The sequence below is a fragment of the Epinephelus fuscoguttatus genome, linkage group LG21, assembly GCF_011397635.1.
Source record: "Epinephelus fuscoguttatus linkage group LG21, E.fuscoguttatus.final_Chr_v1".
Lineage (NCBI taxonomy): Eukaryota > Metazoa > Chordata > Actinopteri > Perciformes > Serranidae > Epinephelus > Epinephelus fuscoguttatus.
In genome coordinates, this window is record NC_064772.1 from 38,944,681 (window position 1) to 38,951,009 (window position 6,329).

A 6,329-nucleotide genomic window follows, 5' to 3' on the forward strand; every position below is an offset into this window, starting at 1 on the left:
TGTGATCTTCGTGTTTCTCTCAAATTAATCTCAAATGAGAGATATTTTAAATTCAGTCTTAGGAAATGGCTGACTAACTGAAGATTCTGTGCTTTCTGGTTCCAATAAAAAACAGAAACAAAAAAAAAAAACAGTTTTAAGGGGGTTGTTTGTTTTTAACTATGCCACTCTTGCCTGTCATTGACACAACTGCCAGCTTTTATTGTCATCGAGGACCACAATGGAAATAAGCCTTTGGGCTTTATTGTGTATTTTAATCCTCGACAATTTTTAATTAATGTATATGAAACTGATCTGCAGTTACTCATGTATGTTTTTTAATTGTTGTCAAAATAAACCTAAACATATAGATTTCATGTGGGACACACATATGAAGTGGGGGGTGTGGAGGTTAGGGTCAGCATCCATCCTTCATTTTCTCCATTCTGGTAAAGTTTAATGATTTTATTAACATCAGGAGATGATTCAAAATCTCAAACTCTGAAGTAAATATGAAGCAGTCGGGCTCTAATTCTCTCTGCTGACTCATGTAGGCATCATTTACCCTTCAGTCCTCTTCTGTTTGAGGAATAACGTCTTTAAATGTGCATTTGGCGTTTGTTCATGTTGGCAATAAAGGGTGTTACAGTTGAGTGACAACGCCACCTTGGTTTGCAAAAGTCCCAGGGACACTAAAAAATAGATTTAATAACCTTAGGTTCAACAAGGCAGAGCGATGTGTAGTGACCCTGGAGACTGGAGCAGAGTATTTTCTTAGATAGTCAGCAGTTAGTCAGAGCTGCTTTTGCTAAAGCTGAGGAATCTTATCTTCAAACATGGCTACTAACAATAGAACAGAGGATAAAATAACTTCAAACCAAGGAGAATTAAGTTCTGCTAAAACCAGAGTGTAAAACATTTGATAAATATATACCTAAAAATTGAGAACTGAGATCTAAGCTAGGCAACAAAACATGATAAGCAAATGAAATACCTTAAAGAAACTAGAGGTAAAAAGGTATTTTACAGCCTGGCAATAAAATCCTGTCTGTTAGTTAAATATGTACTACTTCGTGTGCTGAGGCCAGAACAGGGGACCCCACAGTCCAGTGTCTGTCACTAGTGTCCATCCGATTCAGTTCACCAGCCTGTCACCACCAAGCCTTGGAGCCTCCGCCATCCCTGCACTGACTGTCAGCTTGTAATGCTGCCCTTTGACCGGCGGGCAGATCCTCTGCACAGCTCACAGCTTCCCTGGATACAGACCAGCGATGCCTTCCTCCGTCGGCCCTACAGACAGGCGAGGCCAGTTTGCCGCTGCCAAATCACCTCTGAATCGTCAGCTACCTGTACGTGACCGCTTTCATTTACTGGACTCTAAAATCAGGAACTCCAATACAGATGCTTTAGATAGAACTGTCTACTCAAACGCCCCAGCCTCAGCCCTGCAGCTGTAGTATCTGGCCTGTAGAATCAAAGTCGTCTGGGCTTTGTCTGGTGTGTCTCCACACATCTCGTTGAGCAGCGTGGCGGCTGTAGCGTGATCCTTTGTCTGCCCCGTCTCCTCCCTGCTGGCATTCTCAAAAGACCCTCCCATCACCAGGAGCTCCCATTCTCAGATGCCGGACCAAAGTTAAGGTGGCGAAAGTCCGAGAGGGGCAGGTGGGAGTGTTGGTGTATTTGTCCAGCAAACTTTCACCCAAGAGAGCGGTGTTCACTTCCTGTAAGATTGTAAAGCCAAACCCTGTTCTTTTTTCCTAAACCCAACCACATGCTTTTGTTGTTGAAGGAAAAAAAATCAATTGGTCCTCTGATCTTCAGATAAGTGGACGACCCACTAAGCCACAGACACCCCAACTGGAAATACTTCTGATCAGGCATAATAAAGGATCGTACCGTCCACTTAATCAATAGGAGATTAAATTTGTCCTGTATGTTGGTGCACAGAACTGTTTAGAATGAGCATTATATCCTCCCAAAATACTGGAATGGACATCACCGTCCATATGCATACCTAAGCCCTTGCCAGGATGTCATGATCACTTATTTCTGCACATTTCTGTCATTTTTAAACACATTCTGTCATTTTTAAACACATCAGTGTTTAAAAATGACAATACAACATAAACTAACGAAATCCCTGTTCAGGGGTTAATGTGTAAAGTTTTGCACCATGTCACACTGTGAAATGACACACGTCAGCTACAGCTAGCTAACATAACACACAGTCCACTCAGGAAAAACAGCAGCTGGTGGGAAAACAAAGCTAACACAGGGTGCTTCTCAAAGTCAAGGATGTTTCATTGGTAGGACAGGTCCTCATAAGTCAGCTCCTGCAGAGGCTCAGCAAGACTCCTTCCTTGACTTTGGCAAGCACCAAGTGTCTGTGTGTGGGGGAATAAGAGTCCATGTCAGTGAGAGTCCAGGTGTCTATGATGAGGCCCACTGCAGCCAGGAAGACACTTGGTGCTTCTCAAAGTCAAGGAAGGATCCTTAAAGTCCATTCTTACTGAGGGCGAATATCCGCGCGGGTTATTCTCGCGGAAACATATAAAGGTTGATTTCATGGGTTCTTATGGAAGTTTGCACACCGGGGTGGAACTTTCATGCAGTGAGAAAAGTTTCCGCCCATACTTTGACCCCTGCGGAATTCGCTGGCGGAACTACACAGCTGGGCCAATGAAACTGTTTGTTTATAGGGTGCGTTCCAAGTCTCTTAAATTACTGCTAGTGCTACTGCTAGCCGGCTTTGCTAGCTGTTTAGCCCCTCCCACGTAGGAAAAAATGCGAGGAGCTAGCGCTAGGAGTGATGAGCGAGCATTGTCAGTTTAAGAGACATGAGACGTCCTTTCCACTGTAGCATCACGTGAAGCGACGTCCATTCCTGATGACAGCGGCACAGCTGGATCTGCTGCATAACGGAGCCAGCGTTTGGCGTACATCCCAAGTCCCATTATATTCGGTGATCAATCATCAACGTTACTCTTTGTAGTCACGTAGGCATGTGAATTACATCGTTTCATTGCAGAGAATGCATGTAACGGGTACACTTGAGCTATTTCTCCGCCATCTCGTTCAAATGAGCCAGATGTGGTGGTGGGGGGGGGGTATTTATACGTCATGGCCTCAAGCTGAAAAAGACTTCCTGTTAGGAACCTCTCGACCATCCTAGCTCGTAGCTGCTTAAAGCTTGCTGCTAGCTCCTAGCGCTAGCTCCTCGCTGCACAAATAAGAGACTTGGGACGGCCTAGAAGATGGCCGACCTCGAACGACTTCCGGTTCAAGCTAGGAGCTAGCAGTAGCACTATAAAAATAAGAGACTTGGGACGCACCCATAGTTGCACAGACCCAGGAGAGTCCGAAATCCAGTCAGGCAGGACAGTATGGTAGAAAGATTGATAAACCTCGTTTTACAGCACCCCGTCCTTTTTGATAACAGACGGGTTTTAATGATTTAAAAGACAACGTCTGGCAGTCCATTGTCCAGCTTGGTGGCTGCAGTGAGAGTGGTAAGTGCTAAAGAAAGTTGATGTTAATGCTTGTTAAATGTTAGCTTGCTAGCTCGCTGCTGCTTGGACTTGGAACACAACAACACAAAATTCCGCACCACGTCCAAGGACTCGTTTCCCTGATGTTAGCATGTAGCTACATGTAGATGACACGTTTCCCTGATGTGAGCATGTAGCTACATGTAGCAGTGTATGTAATGTAAGCAGTCACAGTAGCATGTCTGGAGCATTTTCTAGATGAACATATCTGACAGGAAATAAGGGAGAGCATCATTTGTCCTCTTCAAACAGTCTCACTGTCTGTGTCTGTGTACAAAGTGGCCTCAGCATGAACTGATGGTAGTTATTAATAGACTGAAATAAGAAGGTGTTACATTCACCTCCACAGGACATGTAACACTACACAGGGACAGCTGTCCATCCAGCTGTGATCATGTCTCATGTCTGTCCACGTGACATCAGTTCTGTTAAAGACAGCAGAGGGACATGTCTCTGCAGCAGCTGCAGTCACAAGTGGTCCGAGTGCAAATATAGCGTTCAGTCAAATCAGCACTGTGTGTCAGAGTACATGTCACAGCTGGGACCAAGTCAGGGTTTGACAAGTCACAAGTAACTCAAGTAATTGCACCCACTTCCCAAGTCCAGACTGACAACACGATGTTTGTGATAAACTGAAGGATGAAGTGTTCCTTTATGTGTTGGATGTTTGTGATAAACTGAAGGATGAAGTGTTCCTTTATGTGTTGATGTTCGTGATAAACTGAAGGATGAAGTGTTCCTTTATGTGTCGGATGTTTGTGATAAACTGAAAGATGAAGTGTTCCTTTATGTGTCGATGTTTGTGATAAACTGAAAGATGAAGTGTTCCTTTATGTGTCGGATGTTTGTGATAAACCGAAGGATGAAGTGTTCCTTTATGTGTTGATGTTTGTGATAAACTGAAAGATGAAGTGTTCCTTTATGTGTTGATGTTTGTGATAAACTGAAGGATGAAGTGTTCCTTTATGTGTCGGATGTTTGTGATAAACTGAAGGATGAAGTGTTCCTTTATGTGTTGATGTTTGTGATAAACTGAAAGATGAAGTGTTCCTTTATGTGTTGATGTTTGTGATAAACTGAAAGATGAAGTGTTCCTTTATGTGTTGGATGTTTGTGATAAACCGAAGGAAGAAGTGTTCCTTTATGTGTTGGATGTTTGTGATAAACTGAAAGATGAAGTGTTCCTTTATGTGTCGGATGTTTGTGATAAACTGAAGGATGAAGTGTTCCTTTATGTGTTGATGTTTGTGATAAACTGAAAGATGAAGTGTTCCTTTATGTGTTGATGTTTGTGATAAACTGAAAGATGAAGTGTTCCTTTATGTGTCGGATGTTTGTGATAAACTGAAGGATGAAGTGTTCCTTTATGTGTTGGATGTTTGTGATAAACTGAAAGATGAAGTGTTCCTTTATGTGTTGGATGTTTGTGATAAACCGAAGGAAGAAGTGTTCCTTTATGTGTTGGATGTTTGTGATAAACTGAAAGATGAAGTGTTCCTTTATGTGTCGATGTTTGTGATAAACTGAAGGATGAAGTGTTCCTTTATGTGTTGGATGTTTGTGATAAACTGAAGGATGAAGTGTTCCTTTATGTGTTGGATGTTTGTGATAAACCGAAGGAAGAAGTGTTCCTTTATGTGTCGGATGTTTGTGATAAACTGAAAGATGAAGTGTTCCTTTATGTGTCGGATGTTTGTGATAAACTGAAGGATGAAGTGTTCCTTTATGTGTCAATGTTTGTGATAAACTGAAAGATGAAGTGTTGCTTTATGTGTCGGATGTTTGTGATAAACTGAAGGATGAAGTGTTCCTTTATGTGTCGATGTTTGTGATAAACTGAAAGATGAAGTGTTCCTTTATGTGTCGGATGTTTGTGATAAACTGAAGGATGAAGTGTTCCTTTATGTGTTGATGTTTGTGATAAACTGAAAGATGAAGTGTTGCTTTATGTGTCGGATGTTTGTGATAAACTGAAAGATGAAGTGTTCCTTTATGTGTCAATGTTTGTGATAAACTGAAAGATGAAGTGTTCCTTTATGTGTCAATGTTTGTGATAAACTGAAAGATGAAGTGTTGCTTTATGTGTCGGATGTTTGTGATAAACTGAAGGATGAAGTGTTCCTTTATGTGTTGATGTTTGTGATAAACTGAAAGATGAAGTGTTCCTTTATGTGTCGGATGTTTGTGATAAACTGAAGGATGAAGTGTTCCTTTATGTGTCGGATGTTTGTGATAAACTGAAGGATGAAGTGTTCCTTTATGTGTTGATGTTTGTGATAAACTGAAAGATGAAGTGTTCCTTTATGTGTTGATGTTTGTGATAAACTGAAAGATGAAGTGTTCCTTTATGTGTCGGATGTTTGTGATAAACTGAAAGATGAAGTGTTCCTTTATGTGTTGATGTTTGTGATAAACTGAAGGATGAAGTGTTCCTTTATGTGTCGATGTTTGTGATAAACTGAAGGATGAAGTGTTCCTTTATGTGTCGATGTTTGTGATAAACTGAAAGATGAAGTGTTCCTTTATGTGTTGGATGTTTGTGATAGTATTTTATGCAGTGCGGTATTTGTAGTTTTACTGCAGTTAAAGATCTGAGCACGTCTTCCACAAGTCAGTAAAACAAACAGTCTGATTGGTCAGAGTGTGCAGACGGACAGCAGCAACTGTGTGTGTGTGTGTGTGTGTGTGTGTGTGTGTGTGTGTGTGTGTGTGTGTGTGTGTGTGTGTGTGTGTGTGTGTGTGTGTGTGTGTGTGTGGTCAGAGGTGAGGTGGTCTGGTTGTCTCTCAGTCCTCGTCCTCAAA